Below are 25,088 nucleotides of genomic sequence, written 5' to 3'. Positions count from 1 at the left end.
GATACAAAGACAACGGGCAGAGCACTTCTGCAGTGCCAAAATAATGCTTGGTGCTTTAGGGCATGTAAAAAGAACAGCATAAAACTCAGTTCAAGTAAATAAGATCTTCCTTGTGAAAGAGAAAGTGATACTCATTATTTTTCCCTCAAGGCTTACAAACAGCTGCCACTCAGGCAGAATAGATAATACAACCTTCAGACTAGACCATGAAATCAGAGATTGGAATACACACCTTTCCAAATGTTATTTTGCCTCCTGGGTACCTTCATTACCCGTTGTAGCTGCTCTGCTATAAACGGGGCTGTGGCCCTCTGCAAGATACAGTTACCAATTGCAGGGGAAAAGTCTGCCTAAGAGAGGACTACAGGAGGATGAGTTAGATAGATTGAGATGCACACACAAAAATCACTGAGGATCAGTTTATGAATATGTTCTGGTATTATTAGGGACTTCACAGGCATTAATGGTATCCCACGCTAATGCTAGATGGATTTTGTCTTTGCTGGCAGGGATCAAACTTGGTTACTGAGCAAATTCGCAAGCTTGAAAAGACTTTGCTAACTGTGGGCTCTTCTCAGTTATACCACAAATGCACTGATATCTGTCAGCAGCCTGCAGCTGCAGTGAGCATGAGCATTTCATGCTGCTCTTCAGCCATGCATGGGACCTTCATGCCAGACCCAAAGCTCACACCTGCCTGGCATGGGGGCGTGCACTCCTTGGCACCAGAGGTCTGCATGTATGGGTATGGGGAGCTCAGCTTTCCTGTATATGCAGAGAAGCTTTCGCTAGAATCTCCAAGAGCATGGAAGGCTGAGTGGGATCAAGAAGAATGATGAAGCTGATGTTTTCAGCAGTTAACTCATGTATGTGGAGAAGCATCATGGCAGGGGCAGTCAGTAATGCTACAGTACTTGTCACCAAGGCTTCTGAAATGTGGATGCTTCTATATCCTAAAGAAAGATGCAAGCACAGAAAAGCAGAAAAAAGCTTATGAACTATCTATCTCAGTTAACCACAGAACCAAATCGACAGGTCTTGGAGAGAACTGTAGCCTTCAAGCTAAGACTACAGCTAAGATCAAGTTTTTGTTGCAGAGGTCAAACGTGAAGGACTGAAACAGAGCAAGGTGGGAGAGCAGAAATCCACTCAGAAGCTTACACTTGGTATCAGAGCAGTCTTCTTCTTTCCCATCTGCACACGTTCCACAATTCCATAACAGCTTTCAGCTGACTGCAGTTTGGCCATAAGGATATTAAGGGATATTTGGGCTGATCACTGCAAGACATGCATTTGTGCAGGAGCCAGAATATTTGTGTATGGGAAATATCATTCATTACAGCACTGGGACTTATCTCACAACCAAAACCAGACACTGTCCATTTATCAATCTGAGACCAGACTCTGAAACTCAGTTGACCAGTCACAGCATGGACAGAAGTGAATCAATGAAGTCTGATGAAAACTGGTTGGGAAACTCCATCAGGCTTCCCAGCAAAGAGAGATTAGAGACAGTAAGAGACTAGAAATGAATTTGTAATAATAGTTCTGTGCATAACTCAAAAAAAAAAAAAAAAAAAAAAAAAAAAAAAGTGAATAATTCATCATTATTTTCATAAATATTTGAACAAACCTGACGCAGTCATGCAGGGAGAGGGAAACCTCCTTTTTTTTTTTTTTTCTTCTGTTTTTTTTCCCTTGAAAATGGAGCAAATTAAATGCAGGAATTGTGAAGAAATTATAAATGCAGAAGTTGGGGTGGCATGGAAGAGGTAGTAGTTTTCAGATTAGCAATGTATCTTACATATACGATTCTGGAACCTAAGTTTTTTCCTTTCATTTCATTTTTGCAGAAAATTTGGCTACAATCTTTTCATTACCTGCAGCTTTCCATTGGCAGCTTGTAGAGAATCCCTGCAGTGTGAATCCAAAGGCTTCCTCAGAATGTGTTTCTCTCAGTAAGATGGGGGTTTACTTATAAATGTGAGTTAGCAGAGCCCAGGTCCCGTAGGAGTCTTAAAAAAAAAAAAAAAAAAAAAAAAAAAAAAAGGAAAAGCTATTAAGACTAGGAAAAAGTTTGACATACACTGGTGTTGGCTGATTGTATGTATGGTCCCTTAATCTCCACTGCAACACTCACTGTCTTGGCTATGCACGGGGAGAGCATCTCCATGCTTGGGGTCCCAGCACCACCCAAGCCACATGCAGTGGCACTGCTGGGGATAGTAACAGCCCATTGCAGACTCTAAGCAATAGGTGCAAGACAAAAGAGAGAGATGTGCTTACACCTGCTCTGGAGGGAGAATGCAGTTGTTCAGTTGAGGATAGAAAGAGAGAAATCCAGCAGTAACTTGGAAGGGTCACTGGTTGGCTGTTTCCCTCAGCACTATGTGTGGTTGGTGTGGTGGTTCAGAATCTCATGCTACCTGGTGATCCTTGCTTGTCCAAATTCCTAATTGCCATCCGAATGAGGATTAGACTGTAAACTCAGCAAGTGTTTCTTTTTGCGGGCTGAAATCACACCTGTGACATCTCTGTAACATAGTTTACCTTTCCAGATGTGTGCTTTTCTTGTGCTAAAGGCACCTGGCACATATTCCTTAGAAACAGAGAGTTTATGAGACAAAGAGCTCTCTGCTGGGCATATCTGAAACTCCTATGTATAGAGACAGCATAACTGGCACTTCTCAGTCATTGGGATCCTTGTGAATCCCAAGCTAGAAGAGGCTGAGCTTTTTTAAGAACAAAATATGCAGCTTGCAAGACAGTTCTCTGCTGAGCTGGACATGTTTTTGGTTGTTTAGGGATGATCCCAGCCATAGCCCAAGCATTTTGGGGAGATTAAAGATAATATTAAAATTCAGGTATGTGATTCTGCATCTGTAACAGCTGGTGAAAATAGCACCTTGAATTGCATGCCAGCAGGTACTGGGATCTTAGCAGCATTTTTGTTCATTACTCTTCTGACGTGTCCAAATTCTGGGATAAAAAACATGTTCAGTAGCAGGTATTTAGAAAAGCCTAAATACCCTGACTTATTATGCAGGGAAGATTGTTTTAAAATGGCATGTCATCTCAAAACTGGATTTTTGTATAGCTTGTGATTCACAGCCATATTCGACTTAAGATTATCTCACATTGGACCAGAGCTTTTTCACCAAATCTCTTTTCAACATCCAAAAGTGTCATTATCATTATTATTATTGCTCATTTCCTAGAATAATAGGAGCTCCAATCTCCTGCCAAGGTTATAGAGTCAGTACAAAAGGAACTTTACACTTATATCAATGTAGTTCAAGTACTTTAAAATCTTTCAAAACTATCTTTAAAAAAAGACAGTTAATTTTCTTCAGATTCAGACAGTGGTTTTTTTGAATTTGTTTAAAAAGATTAAAGAATCAAATTACAGAAGATTCTGAAATCAGACCAAGACTGAAAACAAATGTGGCAGTATGACATGCTGTGAGACAGAAGGGATTAGAAATCATTTCCTGAGCAGTGGTACAACAAAGAACAATTCTGGACACAAGAAAGAGGAACCTTCTCATTAAATGAGAGGATTAGAGAAAAGTTTGAAGTGAGTTTGCCTGCCTTTCTGCACCTTTAGACACTTTGCCTCAATCTTCATCTTGGCAACACCAGCTCTGTTTGGCATGGAGTTGTTAAGTTCCAGGCAGTGCGCTGCTACAAGTTGGGTGAGTAAAGTAGGCACAGGTGCAACAGTGTAAAATACAAGACATATCTGTGTGTTACATGCAAAGGTTGTACACAAAGGGTGAGGAGGACCTGGTATCAGTGAGAAAATGTGCGAGTGCATCATACCTCAGGTGCAGATTTGGTTGTGCAGGAACTCCCAGATGGGGCAAACCATAAAAGGAGAGCAGCCTATGACTAGCTTGGCACTGCTGTGTCAGTCAGTCACCCACCCTGGGCTGCTGGGACCGACAAAAGGGTGCATCTCTCCATTGGATTCTTTTTAAAAACAAGCAGTCTCTGGAACTATGTGTTTCTCCCTGTGGCCCTCATGTCACTGCGAAACAACCAGCCTAGCTGGGACTAGAACACAGGATTCGGTCAAACACTGCCTGTGCCTGAGGGGACCATTGAGCTCCTTTGGCACAGCCAAGGTGGAGGCAAATTACAGCCTAGAAATACACGCATGTCATATATAGTGAAACCAGCAGTGCCAGAGGATGCATCATTAGAAGTTCTTTAATTCAGATGTAAGAGTGCAAGCAACAGACAATTAACCACACAGGTAGGGTGTTCAGTTGGTTTACTGTCCTCATTGCTAGCAGTGTATTTATTTAGAATATAAATTCACACAGTTTCACTGTCCCAGTGCTGGAGTTTCAGCAGGCAAAGCCCCTGAGTGATACCGTCTGTTGAATTTAAGAGCCCTCTGCTATCAGCAGTCTTCTCCTCAAGTAGATATTAACAGACCATGATCAAGTAACCCCTTAACCTTCTCTCTGATAGCTGTTCTTCAGGAGGTTGATGTCTTTGATATTATTGTTGTTCTCTTTTCTTTGTAGGTTGTTGGTTTTTGTTTGTTTGTTTGTCTGTTTTTAATTAATATTTATTTAATTACAGCTTTTCATCACCCCTTCAGCAGCAAGTACGCAAGAACTGGAAATAAATGTCGTGGGCTGTCTTCAGCAGCACTGCATAAAGTGGTAAATCCCAGCCTCCTGGTCTGGTGTCCCTCCTGAGTATTCACATAAAGACTATGTTTGATTGTTCTCTGAGCCCCATTAGTTTCTTGGGACCTTCCCTTCCTTTGGTCATCCTTCACAGCATCTCATTCGTTTCAGGTGGCAGTGCCTAACCAACAAGTAATTTTTCAAACACAGCTGATGGCTGAGTATGAAGCAACTTGGCAAATATTAATCGGGAGTCTTTTCCTGAGCATACGAGACAGCAGGGAATAAAGAACAAAGTCAGAATGGGCAAATTGCCTAGAAGCAAAAGATACTACCACCGACTACAGCAAAACACCTACTGTGTTAACATGCTGGATTTTTATTTTGTTGTTTCTTTCTTTTTTAGGGTTCACTGGGAATTTCTTCTATATATAAAAAAATATTTTCAGTCGTACAAGAAAGAAGATTCCACGTCTCAATGTCAGGCTTCTTGTTTTGGGTAATACTGGAATTTGAGCAACATGAGATGAAATGTCTCAGAGTATAGGCAGGTTTCTCTGAGGATATCAACTGCTTCTGTCAGGGGAAAATGTCCAATGTGCATTAAACAGAACTATGATGAGGAGAGCATGAGAATTCTAGAGCAGCGTGGTGAAAGAAGCTACCCAAAAGAATGAAGACAATCCACAAAGTAGGAGGTTTTTCTTCATAGTTTTCATGTTTTTCTTTTAGATAGGCAGGACTCCTCCCTCTAGACCCGGTTGCTCACAGCCCCATCCAGCCTGGCCTTGAATGTTTCCAAGTAGGAGGTGTCCACAACCTCACTGGGCAACCTGTTCCAGTGTCTCACCACCCTAGTGTCTCACAACAGTAAAGAATGCCTTCCTAATATCTGGTCTAAATCTACCCTATGCCAATTTAAAACCATTTCCTCTTGTCCTGTCACCATCTGCCCTTATACTCCTTATGCTTACAGATTCCTCCTTATACTCACAGATTTAGGACAGCAGTGGCTCCAAACAAGTTGTGCCATCTGTCCAGCACACTACATTAGACTACTATGCTGCTAAGGGCAGCATGGTGACCAACTCTATAAGCTGCACAGGCCAATTTGAGAGGCAGTACCAAGAGAACTGGGACAGAAAAAAGTTCGTTGGAGTGACCAAAAGTAGCAGAGAGACCTCTCCGGACTGCAGCTGATAAATCTGGAAGGAGTTTGCGGCAATTAACTATTCAGAAATACTTCAAGCACAACAAGAAGAGCAACCGAAGCACAGCTTGTGAACTGCCATCGTTTATTAATGTGAGGGCTTTCTGAGAGCTGGAAAGTACAAAACTGAGCCTCTGGCAGAAAGAAATGACCAAGAAATAAAAGAGTCAAGGAGAGCTTCTGTAAAAGGAAAACCATTTCAAAGATGTTAAAGATGGAAAGGTCCTGCTAGGTCATGTAGGTCAGTGCCCTTATGAGGGTAAGAGAGAAAGACAACAACAAAAGAGCCCTGGGCTCTAACATCGTTCATGGGCCAAGGTCACAGTTACAAATTAAAGAGAAAACAGCAGCCACTTCCAGAGAGGGTGCCTGCTTGACCTCAAGGGAACAGGCAGTGCAGGGCTTTCTTTATCTTGGCACCTCCCCATTGTGTCTCTTTTGGAAAGAGAAAAATATGTTCAAAAGTCAGATATAAATACCGACATTGCAGCTATTCCTTTCTCACTATTGATGAATAAATACAAGTGAAAAACTCTAGATGTGAGAGGACACCATATCTGCGTGGGAGATGTGGAACAGAACTTGACGATGTACTGGATCCTTCTTGCCCTACACTTCTAATTATTTGTAGGAATAGGTTTAAAACAGTGGTGCAAGCTGCTTCATTTAGAGGCAAGAGAAATCAAGAATGGGAAGCAGGAAATGGAAGAGTAACTGGAAAACAGAGAAAGGGTAAGAATTGTAGAATCCTAGCTGAATTTAACCTAACCCAAGCAGCAGTGGAGAGTAAGAATGGCTTTCATAAATGTGCTATAGAGGAAAGGAAAGCTGACCAGAAAGCAGTTTCATTAATAAGCAAGAGGAAGATAAACCCACATAGTATTTCTTCAAAGTCTAAATTACCACCCTTACAATGTTTTCATGTAAAAAGAAAAAAAAAAGGTAAAAAAAAAAAAAGGGGGTAAAAAAAAAGCAAAAACAACAATGGCAATGGGGAAATAATGAAAATCCTATATAAATAACCATTAATGTCGTGCAGCTTAAAGGAAATTCTGAATATCCACTGGTCTGGTTGCACTCATCCTAATGTGATGAGGGAATTAGCCAGTTAATTTACTGAACCATTGGCAATTATTTTTGAAAGTCATGGAGAACTGTGGAAATCTCAAAGGCTGGGAATAAAGCAAATATAGTATTGATTTACACAGAAGGAAGAACGATCTTGGCAATTACTGCCCAGCACTTTTATCTTCAATCTCCAGTGAAATAATGGGCCAAGCAGTACAAAAAGAGCCATTAGAAAACTGCAAGAGGGCACTGGAAACAAGAGCAACAAGTGACACGGGATAAAGAAAGAATCCATTCTAGAGGGAATTATTGATGTTTTATACGTATAAGACTAGAATCAAAAGGTACAGGATAAAAGTAATGAAATCGAAACAGAAGCCTCCCTTCAGCAGAGCACTTAAGCACATGCTTAAATCCCTCCAAATTAGTTTTGAGCAGCCAATGAGTAAAAGGACAGACCTGTTTGCAAACTCAAAGTTCAACAATAAGCAGAAATTATTTGCTTAATCGGGACTTACATGAAGAGCAGCATCAGAGTGGAGGCTGATAAATGACCCAGTGCAAATCTTCAAAGAGAAAGAGAGCAATGAGAAAGAAAGACCAAAAGGTTTGGAAGGTTCCCTTTGTTTTGGCACTGAGTAATAATTGCACTATGAGGCACAGAAGAGAAAGGGCAAAAGCAAAGCAAAACATGTATCTGGAGAATTAGAGGCAAGACATAACAAAAGGAAATTCACTGTAATACAGACCCTGCGTTCTACTAAGATATCCTAGGGAAAACAGCCCAAACTGGAGTCATCCAAGGAGAAGGAGAGGCTCAGAATAGATGTCAGACATTTAGGAAGGACAAAACTGAAGAACAAACTGTTTACTGCTTGCAAATGACAGATAAGAACCCACTGTGAAGCCAGCAGATCATAGTGTAGTGGGGTGACGGACTTTGTTGCCTGCTTAGTGCTGGGGGGGGCTAGACTGAAAATGTGTGTTAGTTGCCAGACAACCTAATTAGAAAAATTGGAGAGGGTTCAAAGAACAAAATGCAAAAATGATTAAGGTGTTGAGGTACTGCATATGAAGAGAGCCTGACATTAAAGTTTTATTATACAGCTTGGCTGTGTTATGATAAGACTTCAATCCTGCCATCCATTGCATGTCCTACATGGAGAAAACTGTGGAATGGAGGCTGGGGACTGGTAGAATACACATTGTTTTTCTGATGCTGTAGCTCCATTACTGGCACAGAGACAACTCTCAGGCAAAAAATTAGGATTTTACTACAGCCCAAATACATTCTTTGAAAATCAAAAAAGGAAGGCAGTGAGACTGTGCTATGCTTCCTGAAAAAGTAAAACAGACTTTACAGGTCAGTAACAAGACTCCTCAGATGTGTCCCCACTATCAAGACTCAAGGTGGATTGCCCAAGGGACAGACCTCCAAGTAGCTGGAGCTGACACTCCTAGCATGACCTGAAGTGTGCAAAGCCCAGCCATGCTACAACATGTTGGTCAGAAACCACTGCAATTATATTCTTGTTTCACTTTGTCTTACTTGTGGCAATGAATTTTTTTTCTCTTTAAATTATTTCTTTCATTTCAGGTCATGTCTCTCTCAAATCATCCCAATTATTCATCATTACTCTTTGCTATTTTTAATGCTTAACATCTGTTTAAAGAATGCTTACTCCAGACATGAAAACGAGCGAGAAAGTAATCTTGCCAGGATATTGAAGAAAATTATAGGTAGATAAAGGTGAAGAAATAATCACAGAATAACACAGAAGTGAGGGAAGATACAGATCTGGAAATATCTGATATATTAAATGCTGATATAACTGTTGGGCAGGTCATGGAGGCGGTCAGCTGTCATTTCTAACCCCCTGATTTAAATCAGACACAGGTCAGAGTTGACTGAAATCTTAACACCTGCTAACAACCTCTATTCTACAAGTGCAGCTCTGAATATTAGCAGGTAACCACCCGGAAGAGATGTGTGCTCACAGACATGCACAGAGCAGCAGACTGTCTGATCAGCAGCACCTAAACAGGTCAAGTCAGATATGAGATACCCTTTTGATGGCTAATCGTCTGCCAATCCAGGACCAAGACCTGCATCTGAATGATGAGGAGAAAGAGCATGCTGGCTCCTTCATTTCTCTTTGGAAAAGGACTTACCAGGGAGGCTACAAAGAACACAAAAGCACCTCTTTGCTTGCCTACTGCTGCATGGCCACATCTGGACATGCAGCTCAGCACTGTGCTTCTGCAGGCTGCCCCGTCCTTATCACAGCTGCCAGCCCCGTTTCCCTCTTTCAGCAGCGCTGTCAATCCCCAGCTTTCCTAAACATCCAAATGCCTTTTCCCATGTAATAATTAAAGCCACAGCAGCAACGTGCAGTTATGGCTGCTGCAGAATTCTGTTTCTGAAAGCTTGTTTTCATTTTCTTACAGATATTGCGTCTTAAGCCAAAATTTCCCAAGACTGCTCTACGCCTGAGGGAGAATTTTGGGTTCTGTTTTTTTGTTTTGTTTTGTTTTGTTTTGTTTTGTTTTTGAAAGGGTAGCATTTGATCAAACAGCCACGTTTTTAGAACAAAGAGGCTAAAAGAAAAAGGTGATGCATCTTTTAATAGCAAAAAAGAGCTTCAACTTTGTTTGAGCTTTCTTTATAGTTCCAGCAGCAAGGAGAGCAACTGCAAAAACATCTGACAGGACTGTAGTGGGTATGGCAGATATTGTGAGGTTTTGAAAATGGTATTTAGTGAGGCAGGGCATTTTGCACAGAGGCTCTGCTGCCTCAGTGATGGCTCTTGAGTGATGCCACTGCCTCTGAGAGAGGGCTGCTGGCTCTCTCTGTCTTCCTGACCTTGTCTTTTTAATTTTGAAATGCTTCATTTTGAATTCAGAAGGCTTTTGTGAGCAGAAGTGATGCTCATGAAACCTATCCGTATTCAAAACAAAGGAGCGAAAATGGGAAGAAGTCCAAAAATGCCATCTCACAGAATATATTCAAATCCCTCCACACTTTTAAGGTAGTATTATCCCAGTGGGATAGCTATTTACATCTGACACTTTTTGACTTATTCTCTACTGAGACGAAGTGCAAGCTTGTGACCAGTTATAGTTCTGTGATTTTAGAAAAAATCAATCAAGCATTAGTTAATAAAAGCAAGCAGAGGTTATTTTCCACCATCTCAGCTGCAACGCTTCTTCAAACTAAATGTCTGACACAGCAGCCATCACATTTCTGAGAACTCTCCACAGATTCACAGCAGTTTATTCTCAAAGAAAAAAAAAAAAAAAAAAAAATTAAAATCTGAGGAAATGAAATCTGATTTGAGAAGCAAAAGATGAGGAAAGCATTGCCTGAAGGATTATAAGGAAAAAAAAAATCTCACCAAAAGCCTGAGTAATAAAGTCAGAGTCTTTCAGCTTTGGCTTTTTGTCCGGAGCATTTTTCAAACACACACATATTTTAATGTTTTAATATTTCTCTGGGTCCTTGAGGCACTATTGATTCTGCCACAGTGTCATTCTTGAAGAAGCCATCTCAGATGTCAGTAACACAGGGAGACCTTCAGACTTCCAAAGCCCAACAGCATAGTGTTTTACTTCTCCATTGGGAATGGGTGCTTCTGTTAGCAACGTAACACTCACAAGCACCTTCAGAGTCAAAGGCCTAGGCCATCCTCTTTCACTCTGCCTGTCCAAAATGGCAGCTCTGAGGCAAGCAAACCAGCTCCATGAAACAGCCTGGGGCTTACATCCATGGCCATGACACATACCCAACCTACCAAAGATGGGTGAGCAAACCAGCAGGGTCAAAATTAAGGACGAGAAATTCTTAATTGCATTCAATGAGCTATTGCAGTTTTGAATCCTGCAGAAATATTTTATTAGCACTGCTGTAAGGAACAGTTGAAAAAAAAAAATAGTTCATGGATTCCTTTGGGCTTCGCTCTGATTTTAAGGTTGGACTATGTGTTGTATCATGAAGGACTAAAAATATTTCCTGATAGTACTTTATATTGAGAATGGTGAATAACTGTCCTGTCCTTCCTTTTTACTTGGTGTTTGGCTGGCTGGATGGAGAATAATGTGTCTGGTTTTGTGTCCTTATCTACAAGGACAGTGACCAACACAATGAAGGAGAGCACTGACCAACACAGTAACCTGTGCAAAGAGCCACCATGTCATTTAGGGCAGCAGCACTTGCCTTGTGAGTAGAGGTTGAGGGAACAAGGCTTGTTCAGCCTTGGGAAGAGAAAAGAGGGATTTGGGGATTTATCAGTACCTAGAGAAGGTTAGTGGGAAGATGAAGCCAGGATGTATAGCGACAGTACAATGTAATGGTCATGAATTGAAACAGGTGACATTCAGATAGATAGGTTCTAAGGAAAAGCTTTGCATCATGAGGACTTTTAGATTTTCCCAGAATCAAAGAATCACATAATTATAGAATCATAGAATGACCTGGTAGTTTCAAACCCTCTGCTATGTGCAGGGTCACCAACCACCAGACCAGGCTGCCCAGAGCCACATCCAGCCTGGCTTTGAATGCCTCCAGGGATGGGGCATCCACAACCTCCTTGGGCAACCTGTTCCAGTGCGTCACCACCCTCTGTGTGAAAAACTTCCTCCTTTGGGGAGCAGATCCCCCAAAATGTTTTACAGCCTCCATCTCTGTAGGTTTCAAAGACCCATTCAGATTTTATCCCTCCCTGGGAAACCAGCTCAGGGCTCAGTAGTGGTTGTTTGGATCAGGAGGGTGAACTGGAGACCTTTCCTTCCAGACAGTGTGGTTCTGTGATGTTTTTTTTTTTTTTTTTTTTTTTTTTTTTTTTTTTTTTTTTGTGGGTGCTGTGCACTGCTAATTGACAGACATTGTGGGTACTGCATGTAGTGACCACATGCAGTGGTTTATCCTGGAGGATAAGAAAAACAGAGGGTGGGGGGGAGCGGTGCTGGAGGTGTGGGAGAACAGAGAGATTATCTTTTCTTTGCTGTACCTTTGAGGATTTCAGTGCATTCAGTCTCTAGTGCTCTTATAGATATCCTGGGAGAGTGAGTATCTTTGGTCCTCAGATTCTGTTTTGCAAGCAAGAATACCAACAAAAAGAAGCAGATATATATATATATATATATATTTAATCCAGTTCCTCACTGCAGAAACCAGCTTTATCCTCCTTTCCATTTACACAGCCTTCTTAGCCTGCACACTCAATGGCACAGTGTCCCATGGGGAAGTGCAGCTGGGGTTCGTGGGTACAGCTATTAGTTGAACTGCTTCATTGCTCTGTTTGGAACCATGGATCATTTAAGAAAACTATTATTACAGGGATTCACTTATGCACTGATCAAGTTTTGGAAAAGATGCTTCTCCAGCCATAATAATTCAACACTGAGATGTCTAATGATGCACACAAATCATTTCTGTGGTTACAAAGCGGACACAGCACCACACCTGCCTGAAACAGCATACTGAAAAGCCAGAGATTTCCTTCTGATTGACTCATCCCTATTACACCTGCTTTCAGAGAGGAATGGGAAACATCAGAGACTTCTCATATCAAATTGAAAAAGTTATTTTCAGCACGACTACTCCGCCGTAATAGAAAGTGGAGGTGGCAGTGCTTAGGGCTTCGAGATCTACCTCCCCCACATGCCCCTCTGGTGGATGGGACTCAAATGCTTGAACATCTCGGCCCTTATACCAAGCTTCCACTCCTGGTATAACACCTACACTGGGCATAAGTATAGGACAGGCTGGGCAGAATTGCCAGCTGAGTCCCCAAACAGTGCAGGGCAATAGTGCCAGGCTCTGACCAAACACAGTCCCTAGGCACACAGGTGAGGGCTGGCAGAGCTGAGCACTGCAGACTTCATAATTCTGTGGGTCTCATCAGCAAAACCTCTGTGACAGAAAGAGGGTCTCAAATGCATTTTCCCAGCATTTTCTGTATCTTTATAGATTAGAAATATCAGAAGAGGGAAGAATAATAGCCCGTCTTTTCCCTCTGCTGGCAGAAAGAAGAGAAATATCATAGCCCAGTGCTCATCCTGAGCCTGCAGAGCAGGATGCCTCATACCGCCCTCTCATGAAAAGACACATAACTAAAAACAGACACATGTATTTCTTCTCTTTTTTTGTCTTTTTTTTATTATTATTTTTTTAATGTACCTCCCTTAGCAGGCTCTTTCTGTGCAATTGTTTAGATTAGAACAAATGTTTACAGCCCAGATATAAACTCCTGACAACAGGGTTTTATAACGAATAGACCTGACAGACCTCTAGCTATTGACTCTCGCATTAAAAAAAAAATGGATTGAGATTTCCAGCAGAATAATTATACACATGTACAATCAGTGATTACTGAGCTTTTTGAGGAGAGCTAAAACCACTGAATCATAGCATGCAACTTTCATATCAAGGGCAACAATCACTGCATTGAGAATTTGTAGTCTTGCATAAAAACAAAAGGCCAAAATCTGTACTTTTTTTACAACCCATGCAAGCCATCAATTTCTCCAAAATGGCATGGGGTATAAGTCAGGTGGAATTTATCCTGCACAGCTTTATATTATTTTTACCCTTACATCACCTCCAAATTATGAGGTTGCCATTCGATCTGGCTGCCCCTTCACAAATAAGCCTGTTTGCGTAAAATAATCAGTCACCTTCTGTACACTTCCTCTCTCAGACTCAAACAACACTCAAAACATCGTCATAAGGCTTAAAAAGAACATCTAGTCTGGCTGGGATTTTTGCTGCTCACAGCTTCAACCCCTCAGACAAAAGACAGGGGAGTAGGCAGACTGCTCCCATGTACTGAAATCATCAGGAGATTCTGTGGTTTATCATATGCAGTGGACAGGAAGGAGAAATATGGAAGCAGTGTAGGAAAGGTCACTCTCGAGTTACTTCAAACCCAGTTGAAACCCTGATCTGACAGATATCTTACAAGCAAGTTGTTTTTTGTTGTTTTTTTTTTTTTTCATGAGCCTACATCTCAATTTCCACACCAAAGAGGTTCAGATAAGCTTACGCCTCTGTCTGAACCTCTGAACCTTTTGAAGTTTGCCATTACTGTCATTTTCCCCATATACTGCTTGTTCCTCTCATGCTGACTGAGCTCTTGCAGAAATACCCAGCCCTGATAACCATGAAGGAATGGTATGATAGGAATGATAGAAATGACAGGAAGCACACCTCAAAAATAGAAGCAAAAGCTTTTTGTTTTCACAAATTACAGACTGGTGCCTAGAGGAGTATGGCCAGGGACTCCAGGGCAATCCTAACACAAGATGTTTGGTAAATATGAATCTGAGCATACATCATTAAGCCAATGAAACAACAGTGCAAACCAACAGGGCCATCTGCTTGTGTAATTTTATACTTCCAGTCGCACTGAGCCATAGTGCTCAGCCATTGTGTCCGCAGTGTGAGAAGGAAGGTCTGGAAGCAGAAGGATGTCAGCATGGACGTCTGGAAAGGGGCTGTCTGGCTCCAGCTCTGACACCAGCTGCCCCTGCTTTAGGCAGATCACCTTACTGCTTCTTTTTCTATGGCAAAGCTTCACGCATCAGTGCACACAAAGCAACCAAGTCCTTATGCTGAAGACATCTCTGTGAATAGTTGATAGCTTCTGCTTTGAGAAATGTGAAAGAGCAGTCGTTTTTTTGCTGATCGTACCCATTTTACCCCCTGCAAATCTAGGAGTATGGGACAGGCAGGATCATAACATTTCTCTTTGATGCGCAGGATAGGCCGGAAGGGATGAACTTTCAAACTTCAAAAATAGCATAGGCAATTGGACTATTGCCTGCAAACTGGAGGCACATTCCCTGTGGTGCCTTTTTCTGTGGCCAGGAGCAAAATGACTATTTTTTATCAGCAGTGGTGTGCTGTAGATGCCACAGTAACTGAAACAGACTACTTCCTCCAGGAAACACCAAGCAGCAGCACTTTTACTAGGAGGCAGGACTAGATGAGCAAGAAGGCACAGAGAAAAAACATGCAAAATACAAATAAACATAGGTGGAAGTACCTACCTGAAGCACAGCCTCATTGGTTTCTTCATTAGAACCGCTGCAGTAATGTGACAGGTGACAATGTCTATTCACTTGCAAGTAGAGCAGCAGCTTTCCTTTCAGAGGTTCAGTGCTTGCCCTTGCACTCAGAGATCTCCCTTCAAGCTGACCAGTCTGCCCATTGCAAATTTGCTCCCACAGTGCTCTCCTCAGCAGGAGATTCTGTGCATTACATGGAAGAGGCTGATCCCCACCTTGCCACAGACTACTTTCATGTTGTTGGAGAGACCTATAAGGTCTCCTCTGAGCATCCTCCAGACTAAGTTCCCTCAACTGCTCCTCATAAGACTAGTGCTTCAGACCCCTCATCAGACCCCTTTTCTGAACGTGCCCCAGGGCCTCGATGTCTTTCCTGTGGTGAGGAGCCCATAACTGAACACAGTACTCAAGGTGCAGCCTCACCAGGGCTGGATACAGAGGGATGATCACTTCCTTGCTTCTTCTGGCAACACTATTTCTGATACAAGCCAGAATGCCATTGGTCTTCTCAGACACCTGGGCACACCACTCGCCCATGTTCAGCCAAGTGTTAACCAATACCCCAGATCCACACACTGGTATGTGTGGAGGAAAACTCCACACTGTCTTCCAGCCACTCTTCCCTGAGCCTGGGGTTGTTGTGGCCAGTATGCAAGGTTCAGCACTTGGTCTTGTTGAACTTCATCCCATTGGCCTCAACCCATTGATCCGGCCTGTCCAGACCCCTCTGTAGGGCCTTCCAACCCCCAGGCACACTGACTCTTCCTGCCAACTTGCAATCTTCAAACTGACTGGGGGCGCACTCATGATATCTCCTGTGTTGTCCGAAGAAGAGATCCATATGCTACATTCCCATTTCCTTAAGGCTGCTGCAGAAACTCATGGTTGGAACGATGATGAAAGCAAGCAGTTTGTCTACCATTTTGACTTCCAAAACATTAATAACCAGGCTCTGGGCTTCTGTTTCATGGCATTTTCAAATGAACAGCAATTGTTTTGCAGCCACTAACCTGGGGATTTTCTGCTTCATGCTGCTCTGGAAGCTCACCAAAAGACTGAGAACCAGTCTGAATTTTTTTTCCTCTCACATCTTTACCAGTAACAAATGTTTTACAGGCCAGACTCTGGAGGACTGCTTCCTTGCAAGCACCCCATGTGTTATTCATATGCATGTCCACCTCCTCTGTAGCAGAAGTGTGGGATTTAATGATAACAAGAACAAGCAGCAGAAAAGGTTATTCTAATTATCAGAGGTGGAGCACATTTGGAGGACAGATCCAAAGTCTACTGATCTCAGCGGAAGTCTTTTTCCACTGACCTAAGCAGGCTTTTGATCAGATTCCCAGTTAAGGAAAATGAAGTTGCTGCTGTTCAGTTGCTTTTCACTGTAGGCTGCTAGACCGCTGCGTTTCTCACTTGTCTTGAAGTTGGCCTGCTGACCAGCCTGGACAAAAATGCTGGCTCCTTGCCTGCTCTGGTCATGCTGTCTTTTACATCCTCTCTCAATTTTCCCTGCTGCTATTCCTGGTTGCCCTACACTGTTCTCGCTGACTCCCAGGAGAAGAGATGGATGTTTTACAGGGAAGCAATGAAGCCAAATGGCTGAGAGAGAAAAAGAAATCCCTGGATCTCAGAGCCATGCAGAGCCACTGAAACATACAATCAAGAGGAGAGCAGTGAAGGATTTATAAAAATGGAAATAGCTTTAAAGGGCCCACCAGACTGAAATTGTTCATGAGTCATGAGGGACTACCTCTGCAAGTGACACAGTTAGTTTCTCCAGCTGATAAGAGATCTCCATCCTCTCCAGGAAGTCTGCAGGAGACCATTTCTGTAAATTGCAATTGGAAAGGCCACCACCTGATACGACTCTAGAGGGCAAAAGTGGCGTTACTTGAATACAATCCCAGCATGAAAAAGTTAACAAAATGTGCGTCACTGAGAAACCAATTGCACCTGCAGGGTAAGAAAAGGTCACACATGAATGCATGAACACTGGGCATGCTGCATAAACTGTTGATGGAAAACTCCTTTGTATTTGTATGTGAACAGATCGAGTGTAAGCACGGTCAGAGCACAGAGAAATGACTATTTTTCAGATTAATAAACTTTACCTGGATTTTCTCTCATTTTCCCGTAGTACACTCTCTACTTTGATTTTAGGTAGGCCAGAGACTCTTCCTCTTCCTCTGTATATCAAAATACTCAGATCAAAACTTTTTTTTTTTTTTCCTTTGAAGAAATAAAAGTAACGGAAGATAGTGGATTCCTTTGTCATGCTACAGCAGTCTCTCCTCTGAATTTCAAAACAAATGCTATTTGGTTCCAGCAGCTGGATCAGCTTGTTCTGTATCTGATCGCAAGCAAAACCACAGCCTACGTTGATTTCATTAGGTGAGCTCCTATAGAGCTGTATCAAGAGCTCTATGGTCTTCTGAATGACGATACTGAATGACGATGGCCTGCAGAGCCTCCTGTTACATTATCTTCACTAAGAAGAAAAATGTATATGGAGATAATGAAGAGAAAGTGAACTATTTATTGGGACAATAAATGAAGTAGGAAATTACCCATCTATAGCATCATGTTGGGTGCCAATTCTTTGTTATCTGATCTTCTGTAACACTGGGAGAGACACTGTTTAAATAAGGATGTACTTATATATATTTAATTGAAAAACTTGTATGGAACCAAATTCTGCTACTTTTGCTTTTATCAAAACCAAGGGGGTTTATAGAGTTTTATGTTAAAAGTAGGCTGTGGAAATTACACTTGAAATATGCAGACACACCCTTTCCACTTTTTCAAATGATGCTTTAGTCATTCTGTTTTGTCATCCTGTTTTGAAAGGATTTGTTGTTTATTTTTTATAAACAAATTTCAAGTTGTATAATATAGTAGATAATACACAGTCAGAAGCACATTCACAGCACTCTGATGTACACTTTGCATGTTTCATACAGTATATAGTGCAATATAATGCAAAATGAGATGTCGAATTTGAAAGGCAACAGATCTAACTACCTTTAAAACACCCGTTTCTGCAGGGAATTTAAACATCTTTTAATATAGATTCTTATTCATAAGAGTGATGTTCTTTGGCAGGTGAAAGGTTCATTTTCCTCACAGGTTAGACTCAAATCAAATGAAAAAGTAAAGAACTGCAGGTCAGGAAAACTGCTTAAAAAAGTAAGAAACAAAGGGAACACATTTTTACCTTGACATTGACAAAGCTAGGAAGGGACAGAAAAGGTTACTAGAGAGATGGTAGTGTGCACTTATGTAAGGATATGAATGCACACGCGCCCCTATGCTGTACAGAATAACCTGCATTTTGGTCTCCATACGCTTGGTCCTTGGCTCCACTCTGCTAGCTGATGAAATGTCACAGGTGAAGACTTTTTTCCAAAGCTTGCAGTGGCAATAAATGTGATAGAAAAGAAGAACCATCGCCTGGTGGAAAGAAGATTCGGAAAGACAAAGCCAACATAATCTGTGAAGTCCCTTTAATGCTGTGAGAGCTGCATACCTAGATGTATTTGAATGCTTACCCCTAAACAGCAGTAGCCTATAGCTGAGAAACATACCTAAAACAGATTCTTTAATATCCTGAGTTCTTTACCCATAAAAATCACTGTTTCCTCCCTGCCCGTACAAGACTTTGCTGTTTCATGTGGTGCTCGCTGCCTTATGTTTCTGTGTGATAATAAGTTGTAACAGTATGCACAGCATTCTAAGCTGCTCTCAAATAACAGAATTATCAAAACCCAAATAATTGTCACCATCACGGTTTGCTTCAATAGCCACAATTGTAGGAACAATAGAAATCCTCTTTGGTTTCTCATTAAATGCTTTGAAAGTATTAGAAAAATGTCCCGATTTCCTTTATTTATCCTGTTACATTAATAAAGCAGAGAATTTGAAGGAACTGAAAAGCTTTGAAGAAATGCCTTTCAATCCCAGACCAGAAAAGATTACTGGTAGGAAGCCTAAACTCTTAACAAAATTGTAATTTTAAATGACCAGAAAACAGTACGTTTTCACTCCTATGGGCTTCACCACTCATACAGTGCAAGGCAAACACTGTTAATGAACAGATTTTGCTCAGAGTAAGGTCCTTTTCCAAACAGTGCAAATACCTGCAGAGCATATTGAGATGGTATGAAGACCAAATGGCCCTGAAATATTTCACCTTCGAAGGTATGTATCATGCTATTTGAAGGCTGGCCCACTTTCAGCTAACAGCAAAAGCCGTAATTCCTTTAACAGAAGAATTAATTAAGCTCCAAGTGAGAGGTGAGTTTTCATTAATCACTCTGAAACCGCTAACTTCTCTTGAACCATCCTACTGGTATGTGAAAAGGTAGTTAGACATTTCTTAAGTCAAAACTGCTTAAATTGGCTTCACAGCACTGACAAGACCATTCTGAAGTCTCTTTTTACTAAGGCACGCTGTTATTTCTCATTGAATTAGTGCCAAGAGTGCATGGAGCCCTGTCGAGACAGATTAAACAGGGAAGGAGGGAAGCTTTAGGCCCTTCAAAATCAATTGAAGCACCTGCACGAGCATCTGTGTCTTTGCCTAAGAAAGCACTATTGAAAGTTCTATTTGTCTTCTATCAAACATATTGGAAAAAGAGAGCCTTTCCCAAGGCAATTATCTTACCTCTAAAAACACTACACACAAGCCTGAATTTTCCCAGGGCTGTTGGAGACCAGAGGCAAAGCTGCATTTCAGGCCTGGTGTCACCTGGCTGTATTTTCATTTGGAAATTTTGACATTCTGAGGAAGAAATGTAGTTGTTGTGGCAATTCCATGAGTGAGCTCCTCAATCCTTACGCACAGACTTCAGGAAGTTCTGCAACATCCTGGTTTCACCTTGACCCTGTCCCTTGCCCAGCCTCTATCTGTCCTTCCTGAAGGGTGAACCTTCTCTGGACGTGATCCCATGACTGTTATGGGGAATTTTTCCTTCAAAAACCAAGAGTTATCTTTGCTGGGAACTATTTCTGTTTCAGAGAGCTGAGTCAAGCTGCGTGGGAGGATAGAAAGTCACAAAGAAGTATCTAAGGTGTAGGAATAGTGGACTGGTGTTCAGGAGGGACACTGCAGCTTCTCTCTGTTCACTCATGCTAATTATTTTAGCTCTATGGAATAGGCTATGGTAATACACAAAGGCGTTTCAACCCACATCAGAGTTAATGGGGAAAGAAGGAAGAAAAATTATTCTAGCTTCTAGCAAAGCCCCAATTAAAATTAGACTTTAAAGTAATGCTAAATTAGCCATTTAATCAAAATTCTGTGTACACAGTTAAAATGCAATCTTGCTTTATGCAACTGAACTTAGGAAGGAAGATAAATCCTTAGAAAGCTACATATTTAGGGACAGTATTTTCATCTATTAGTGAAAACATCATAAAATTATAAGACAGGGGGCAGCATTTTCAAAATATCTCTGATTAGCATCTGAAATGAAATACTCCTTCGTTCCCAGCCAGTTTTCTGCGGTGCCAATTATGCTTTGCAAAGAATACGTGTTGAAATCTGAATATATTCAGCGAATTATTCATGGACGGGATGAGTTTTCACATTAAGGACTTACAGGATCAGCTTCAAGGAGAGGCTCTAGTGCTCACAAGAGAACTGGAAATGGCTTTTAGGAATATGTACTGCTGCACCTAGCAGTCACACCAGAACACAGGAAGTACAGGAATAACCTTTTTGTCTCCCACCATTGAAAAATACCTTCAGGTGTGCAGCTTTCCAAAATAAAAACCATCTACTTCATTCAGGAATTACTGCAAGTGAAGCTGAAACATGAAAACTTTCCAGACCTGTTACATTAAAAGAAGAACTTTGTTCATTTTTACTCACAGCAAAAATGCCTGTGCAAGAATTTAGGGCAGATGTTTTCCTTGAAACACTGACTTTTAAGATGTTGTTGGACGTTGAGACTTTAAATGTGAAAAGATCATCTGGGAAATGGAGATCATCCAATAAGACAAAATACAGATGCTATGCATCTTGCGAATGCGAAGAAATTCAAGGAAATTTGAATATCAAATGCATCAGATGATTTGTTTTTGAACATCCACTTCTAGACTGAGACTTTTAGATATTATTATTCTTAGATATTATTATTTAGATATTATTATTCTTATGTATAAAAATATCAATGGATATTAGAACTTGGAAATTATTTCAAGCACCTCTGCAGTTTAGACAATATTTTCCAATTTGTTAAGAACTGTTCAAGAATAGCTACGTCCTGTGGTACCATAAAGTTCCCTTTGAAATTCTACATGATGATTATAAGTTCTGACAAATTTGATATTTTTCCTAATCAAATAATTTACAGAAATTATTTGTAAAATATTTCAAACGACAACAAAATTAGTCACAATCTATTAGTAGACAAACTGCTAAAGAGAAAATAGAAGAGAATTTAATTGGATAAATTATTCATTACAATTTATTCAGTCAGCTTTGATTTAAATGCTTGTTAATCTTTTGAGGGTTCATGTAGTACAGTCTTACAGTAGCCCTGGTCATGAATTTCAATATACGAAGTGTGATTTTTCTTCAAAAAAGTTGCATTCTCGGATTTCCTATGTAATGAAAAACCAGGGAAAAAATAAATGATTTGGAGCCATCAGAACATTTTGTTATGTGAATCATTTTCTCCAGTAAGAAAATAATTACTTGTTTTGGTAGCGTCAAAACACTTCAGTACAAAATACTCATATAACACAATAATAAACATATAATGCAGTATCATAGAAAGTAGCCATATAATAAATGCAGAAGATTTTCTTAAACCCAAAATTTCATGAAAGCAGATCACCACTCTGTGAAAGATTTAGACAGATTGAACAGTTTCCTGACCTTTCAGGGCCACGTTAAACCTCATGCTCTCTTGCCACCTCCACAGTGCATGCCAAGGATTCGCCAGCAAGCGTTAATGAGCACTCATCTCCTGGAAAACATGAATTATCATTTCTCAACTTTTCAACCGTGAAGCTCTTTCAAGAAATCTCTCCAGCACCCTAGGAAGTGGTATTTGTTTCTCTAGAGAGCTGTGGGAAGAGTCAAGTAACTTGTTTCTGTAAGGGTTGCTTGACATCTAGACACGGACATCTTAGTTGTGGGTCTGTTACCATGACACCACCTTGCAACAAAAAAAAAAAAACCACAAAAGTTAAGGTAAAAATGAAGGAAGAGTTGAGTAACACAGATTTAAATATCGATCAAACATTTCAAAGCCCAAAGACAGATGTAAGAAAGAGCAGAAAAGTAAGTTTACATGTACACCAGGGATTTTAAAAGCTGCAAGAGGTCACTCTCTCTGCTTCTCTTTGTTAACAAGCTGCCCAGAGCCCTGCTGAGCTTCTCCTCAAGGGTTCATCCCCTAAGCACAGCCTGCTTCCCCCAGGGAGCTTCTGTTCTGGAGATATATATTGCCTGTCTTATAAATTTTCCCTCAGCCATAGCCAGAGTCAAATCTCCTCCCTCTGATTTTCTCTAGTCTATAACATAAGCACGATGTTAGCTTTAACTCACCTTCTAGAGATTTATTGACTACCCTCACCTCAACACAAGCAGCGTTCCTGCCTCTTGACCTGCCTTCAAATCACCTCCTGTCAGAAGGACAGAGGGCTGCACCACACACCATAGATTGCAGGAGGTTGGGCACTGCCTCTGACTTGCATCACCCATGCTCCACACCACTGCAATCCTCTCCAGGTTTGCCAGAGCCTGAAAAGGGAAGTAAAACACAACAGTTACAGCAGGCTCAGCACATTGAGGGCAATGCTGGCAGACACCTGTGGTGGTTGGATGGATCCAGGCTGGGGCTGCAGGGGGGTCTGGCAGAAAATTGCCCCACCCTTCTGAAAGCGGATCAAGGTCTGACTGAACCCAATACAAAGGGCCAGCAGACTACCTCAGCAGGAGCCAGGATTTCTCTCCAAAGCAGCACAGGTTGGGCAATAACCTTTCATTCTTTTTCCTAGAAAAAACAAAACAAAACAAAAAACAAACAAACAAACAAAAACAAAACAAAACAAAAAAAAAACAACAATTCTCTCTCCTCCTCCCCTTCTCGACCTGCTCATAGGGTCAACAAGGATGGTGCTAGACCATGATAAAATGTGGTTAGTGTGGGATTGGGGAATTAACCTCCCCTTTTGCACTGCTGGCCTGGCACCAGCTGGGACATGGTGCCCATGGTGGGAAGTAGTGTCTCTGGGACAAGATGGGAACAGAGGCAGTGCCCAGTCACCAGCACAGACAGAAGGGCCAAGATGTTTGAGCTCTCACATGCATATTGTGTAATCGGGGTCTGACAGAGTCAGGAATTTGAAAGTTCACTCATGCCACTGAGTTAATTACAACAGCTAATTTATATCTTTTATTGTTCTGTGAACTTGAAACTTCAATTTCAGTTAGAATGGAGCGACAGATGATGCAAAATGTGCTCCTGTAAATAAACATGGGTTGCAGCAAATGGAGAAAGGACACTTAACAGTAACGATCATTCTCGGTTAGAATATTGGGGGAAAAATTGTAGCGCATTAAGAGAGCAATAACACTCAACAGGGTGTGCATTCATCAGTCTCTGTGCGTGCTGGGGGGGAGTGTGCTGAAACATCGGGAGCAGCCATGCAGGCTTCAGTACAATTCCCCTGTTGAGGTGTGCCTGGCACCACTGATGGATAACACAAGCTGGTGGTGAGGAAAGATATCCAACAGCTCTTGTAAGCAGGGAATGCTGCCATGGATTCACGCAATACATGCAAGGCATGCACCTTCACTGGGATTCTGGGTTCCTATTTTCCTAAAGCGTGAAATGAGTGATACTGAATGACTTTCCCGTGGAAGTTACTTGCTCTGTAGAAGGAAAGAGTAGCTGTACTTCTGCTGCTATTCATCATCCTGCAGGGGATGGTAGGAGAACTCTTTCTCAGGGGTGTGAAGGATCTGGAGCACAAGGCTTATTAGGAGTACATGAAGGAACTGGTGTTGTTTAGTCTGGAGTAGAGGAGGCCCACGAAGAACTTATTGCTCTCTACAACTATCTGAAAGGAGGTTGTGGTGAGGCGAAGATCAGCCTCTTCTCTGAGGTAACAGCAATAGGATAAGAGGTGGTACCTTAAGTTGTGTCAGGAGTGGCTCAGGTTGGATATTAGGGAAAATTTCTTCTCAGAAAGAGCACTGGACAGGGCAGCCCAGAGAGGTGGTAGAGTCACCAGCCCTGGAGGTGTTCAAGAAACTTGTAAATGGGGCACTGAGGGACTTGGTTAGTCGGCATGGTAGGGTGGGTTGGTGATTGGACTAGGTGATCTTAGTGGCCTTTTCCTACCTTAACGATTCTGTGACTCTGTGATAAACACTGTGAGTTGATGTGCAGGGCTGAAAGGAAGGGGGAGAAGGACCCCTCTCATTGTAAGAGTGAAGTTAATGCCCAAGAATAGAAGGGACCTTGCAAAGACCAGGATGCAGATGGACTGATGTCTACTCAAGATTCCTGATACTTCCCTAGGATCCTGCCTCTTTTGGTCATCCCCAGAGCCTGGCTCCCGAACCATATGCCACCCAAGGATGTCAGCTGTTCTGCTCCCCATCTAAGGACCAGCCTGCAACTATACTTAAGAAACCCAAGATCCAGACATCCTTACCCACAGTTCAGTCCCTGCCTAACATCCTCTACCCAACATTAGAATTCATGTTCAAAAAATACTGATACAGATTCATTTTGAGGTCTCCTGCCAGGCAGTTGTGATTGTTTAAGAAACAATTGCAGTTATTATGTGCTGGGTTTTCTCTCTCCTTTTTTTTTTTTTTTTTTTTTTTTTTTTTTTAAGAAGCAAAATAATTGTTCTCCCTAAAAAAAAAAAAAAAAAAAAAAAAAAAAAGAATAAAATTGTCAAGGCAATGCACACAATGCCTTCAAATGCCCCATGTTATTATTTCTCATGCTCATGAAGTATGTGCAAGTTTTGCATAAACACTCTTGCCTTGTTTGTGAAAACAAACAAACAAAAAGAGTAAATTCATGGGCTGCTTTTCATTCATTTACCATCCACATGTTTCATTGTTG

The sequence above is a fragment of the Excalfactoria chinensis genome, chromosome 2 (genome assembly GCF_039878825.1).
Source record: "Excalfactoria chinensis isolate bCotChi1 chromosome 2, bCotChi1.hap2, whole genome shotgun sequence".
NCBI lineage: Eukaryota > Metazoa > Chordata > Aves > Galliformes > Phasianidae > Excalfactoria > Excalfactoria chinensis.
Note: the sequence above shows the minus strand (reverse complement) of the source record.